Genomic DNA, 5,000 nt, shown 5'->3' with positions numbered 1-5,000 from the left:
TTGCTTATTAGCAGGGGCGTCACTAGCTTTTAAGGACGGGGGGGCTTAACCCCCAGGAGATGCACAGGATGCGAGCGAACGTAGCGCACGAGCACAAAACTTCACAAACGGCTAACAAAGACTTAGAAATTAATCATTGTTATTATTATTATTTCAGTGGGTTTATTTTCAATCTGTGTTTAGTACAACAACAAACATGGGTTTGCACAGTGACATTTGTTTAAAGCATCAACAACAAACAATTACTTGCATGATCCTTCAAGATACACTGAAACACAATGCAAGTCATGGCATTAGCTTCTATATTATTAATTCACAACATAGAGGCTAATACCACCTCTTTAGCTCACAAAACAATAATTGTTTGTTCCCAAATATTTTGAAGTTGCACAGATTACATTTTGGGCACATATGTGACTAAAATGGTTGTAAATTCAAGCTCTGGAAATATTACTTGATTACTTGAATTAAATTAATATCTGGATCTGGATAATTTGGCTTGTATATAATACATTTATATATATATTTTATGGCAAGCCGTTAAGGAAATTAAATATATATGGAAGTCTGAATAGAAATAAGAAACTTTTATATATACTGTAAATAAGAAAGACTTAGAGTCCGTCTGCTGATCTGAAAAAGAGCCAAAGCTGTCAAAGAGCTGAGGGACCATCTTCAAAGTGCAATGCTGAAAGAAATAATGCAAACAATAAAATGTAACTTCCATGGCTTGAGATTAACGTAGTCCCGTCGTCCCGGGGACGGTAAAAAAAATGCACGGGACAAAATTAAATGCTCCCCGGGACGATGGCTTTTAACAATTGTTTTACTTTTTCTTTTTATGTATTTATTCATTTTACATTTTATATTAAATGTCTTGGTTTTTCCACCCTCTGAAAATCCTATGAAATGTTTAACAAGCCATCCTATAATAATACAACAGCTATTAATGTAACAATACAATAAAACAAATATATTTAATGATGTTTTTTTTCATTATTTCAACAATAGGCGAATGTATATTACTTTATATAGATTCTACAAGAAACACAACACTTAAAAACTAAATTATTTACAATTGCAGACAAAAGGTTCTTGTTCTGCAGTGCTGTGTGCTAATGTGTTTCGTACACCTGCAGGACCGCAAGCAAGGTCACAGAGAAAATGCGGACTGGATTTTGAGTGATGTGGGAATTTTCTATATGAACAAGTCTAAGGAACACAAGGAAGGTCGCAGAGAAAATGCAGACTGGATTTTGAGTGATGTGGGCATTTTCTATATGAACAAGTGGAATGGATCGGATACCGATGCACTGAAGGGGCTCTCTACCTTACGCTATGAAGTGAGGGGAAACTGAGTGAATAATGACAGGTTATATGATTATTTATTTAAACTCATATTCGGGCCACTTTATAATGAATATGTCGGCATGTATTTGTAAAAAAAAAAAAAAAAAATAAAAAAAAAATAGAATTTTTTTTTTTTTTTTTTTTTTTAACACTAAATTATTCAGGAGGCTTAAGAACATTTTAGGGGGGCTTGAACCCCCCTAAAATAGGCCTAACAATGCCAATGCTTATTAGTAACCCTAACCCTAACCCTTATATGTTCCCCTAGTGTCCAAATATCTCTAAATTAAGTCGGTAACAATTTAGTATGGGGAACATATTCACCATTAATTAGTTGCTTATTAATATAATATGTTCCCCCTACTAAAGTGTTACCCTAACATTTAATTTACTTTGTAAGGTGAAACAAGGCACATATTGTTCTTCGGTGGAAGTAAACCCGCCCCACTAAGAACAGAAACAAATGAGAAGTTATTATGTTGTTCTAATACAGTGTATAGTTTATGCAAGTGCTCATCAACGTTTGAGGTGACTGTGATTTGTTTGCATTGTCAAAACTTCCAAATATATTCCTTGTACAAAAAACCTTTGGATTAAAGGCTCAACTTTGCTCATTAAATATTTAACGTTGTTTGAAATGTGACATTTTGTAAAGCTCCTAAATGCACCTTTTTTTGTTTTTTAATGAGTATGTCTTTGGATTAAACAAGGCGTGTAAAATTTTTATTCAAAAAGAGTGCCTGGAATCTCTTGGCTGCTCAATAATTCAAGGTCTTCGGCAGGTGTTGGAGCTCATTTAGTGAATGAAAATGTACTATTTGTCCACTTAAATCCAAATTGAATACTGGAGCCTTGAGTGGTTCTTAACTCTCTCTTTCTCGCACACACACACAATATTTACAGCTCCCTCTCGTATTTTCAACAATATAATTTTCCATCGATTTATAACACTCTTTGGTGGCTTGTATCTATAATTCATGCTTAGATCTGGAAAGTGCAGAAATTCCACTTTAGCACAGAGGAATCATGCACTTATCTTGAGCTGTTTATACTAATCTTTTATCTGCCAGCTACTGCATACAGAATTATATTAGCTTGTGAGCTTGTAGAAGTTGTTTTAATACAAACCGACCCCCCCCCCCAAAATGAAATGAATGACATATGATTTAAGATGTTATTAGGGCACACTGAGACGGTTTAGTACAGTACATACCCCAACATGTATTGCAAAGCAAAATGTCCTTGCTGAATATGCAAAATGTACCGTATAAGGAAAAGTTGGATAACAGTGACAACACTGCTGACTTTAAAGCGATACACGTGAAATATCCGAGTAGGATTTACATATTGCAATACATCATAAGTGTCATCTCTTGTGGCTTGAAAATGTCAGGGTCTGTGCCATTGTCTTGCTAAAGACATAGAACCATAAGCAGTATAGAAATGATTGGCACTGATTCAGTCAAATAAAGTCTCGCAAATAATCTCCACCTATCATTCAATGAAAGAAACCGTGTGGTGTCATTTAGTGGCAAGCCAAACACAAACGGTGGCAAGATTCCCTGGCATCCGGATGCAGCTGTTGCCACGGATACCCGTGGGTATCATGGTTATGCTGGGCCGAACAGCAGCAGACGCACATCAGTGAGATATGGAGCATACAGAACGTAGCGATGCTCAAGGCGGGACATTGGACACCCGTATGATTAATGAGAACGAGGAACAAAAGAGGGCTGGTAAAGGGAGACCGCAGAACAGATGCTAAAAAAAGACTTGCATGAGAAGCAATATTAAGTTGGAGCAGTAAATGTTTTCAAAGTGTTCTTTGCGTCAATTAAAACACATCGCCCTTATATAACATAGGAGCAACAAACAATCATATGCAGACATCTTCTAAGGTAACAATGATTAGAGATGGAGATAACTGTTTGTACTTCTCTTAAATTTTGTATTGAAGCAGAGTGTCGGGAAAACTGTAGGTCGTTGGGTTAATTTTTGACATCTTGCTTAAGCTTGACAAATTAGATCAGTCATAAAATCTATCTTCTTTCAGCTACGGCTTCTTGCAAAACTTAAACAATAACTTTTGCAGGCTGACTTTGAAATAAATATTTGTGCATTTGTAATGTCATTCCTGGATTTCTTTAATTGTTTGTATGAACCTAGGCTCTCTCACCCTACTTTAACCCTGTATTGGCCTCCCTTCACTGGCTCCAATTTAAACATTTACTTGTTGATTTTAGTGCTTCCACCTAGTGGTCCTGCCCTATTGAGCTGTTGCTAAACATACTTGATCAGGCGGAATGTACGCGGAACAGAGCTCACATTTCATGACTGTGAAGACTCTGCTTGGTGCACTTGTGTCACACAAAACACTGCTCAAGGTGTATTCTTCACACCGACCTGCATTACATGTGAAATCGATTTGCATGATTCCACCAAAGCTTAAAGGTGCTCATAGACTCCAATGTACGTGGGCGGAGTGGACTTTGCACAAAATGTCCGCAGTCATCAGAGCTTCCATAGTCCGGCTCTTGGGTAATTTACATTAAACATTAGATTTCCCACAATCCCTGCGTGATGTTTCAATTTTTTTGTCATCGTGCCCAACACTGACGACAAGGAGGTTGAGCTTCTCCACCTGCTCATTTTGCACATTTTCCACATTCACCCATTCACACACACATTCACACACTGATGCGGGAGCTGCCATGCAAGGCCCTAACCACGACCCATCAGGAGCAAGGGTGAAGTGTCTTGCTCAAGGACACAATGAACGTGACTAGGTTGGTAGAAGCTTGGGATTGAACCAAGAACTAGGTTGCTGGCACAGCCACTCTCCCAACTGAGCCATGCAGCGAAATGTTGCAGACAGTTCTTGACTCGGCACATCAACTGTGTCGAAAATTGTCTCGGAGGTAAGTCGTAGAAAACATTTCATTCATACATTGGCCTGATTTTATTTTTTATATGCTATTGTGGCAAAATGTAGATTGGTATAATGCAGGCTATATTTTATTTTTGTAGTATATTGTGTGACACAAGTGCACGGAGCAGAGTCATAAAATAGGAGCTTAACGCCTTAAGTATGCGTGAACCTCTACAGAATCCGTTCCGTGTATGTTCCGCCTAAGTATGTTATGTTTAGGCCTTTACTCTCCCCGAAGAACCTCGAAGGTCTTCAGATCAGATCAGCTCCTCTTGGCTGTGCCCAAAGACAGGCTCAAAACCAGAGGAGATTGAGTCTTTGCAATCACAGGTGGAACAGCATTTCTCTCACCGTGAGGTCCTATTTGTCCCTAAATACCAGTGGCGTGCCGTCACTAGAGGCAGGGGAGGCACGGCCTCACCTGCCATCATGGAAAGAAAAAAAAAAAGAAAAGAAAAAAAATTTAATTGTTATGTGTATCCAGTGATTATACTAAAGTTATTTTCCATTTAACTTCACCAGTTTTAGATTATTTTTATTTTTATTTTCACATTTGCCATTCAAATACTGAGGAGAGACGGTGCGGTGATCAGCAGCCAGTTGAGGCACGTCACTCAGTGGTGCCTCAACATGGATTGTGCGCAATGACTCGGCTAACTGCTGGCCTGCTGTGCAGTGAGACCGTATTGCTATATGAATTATATTATACATTTCCATAGTT

At 38.2% G+C, this 5,000-nt stretch overlaps 1 protein-coding gene across 1 annotated transcript in view; it reads right to left on the bottom strand.

Annotated features, from left to right (window-relative positions):
• LOC133633672 (CUB and sushi domain-containing protein 1-like) overlaps positions 1–5,000 on the bottom strand; it is a 1,183,208-nt gene that overhangs the window by 119,381 nt on the left and 1,058,827 nt on the right. The window lies entirely within an intron of this gene.

This window comes from Entelurus aequoreus, linkage group LG02 (genome assembly GCF_033978785.1).
Source record: "Entelurus aequoreus isolate RoL-2023_Sb linkage group LG02, RoL_Eaeq_v1.1, whole genome shotgun sequence".
Lineage (NCBI taxonomy): Eukaryota > Metazoa > Chordata > Actinopteri > Syngnathiformes > Syngnathidae > Entelurus > Entelurus aequoreus.
This window is presented reverse-complemented; position numbering and strand designations above follow the sequence as displayed.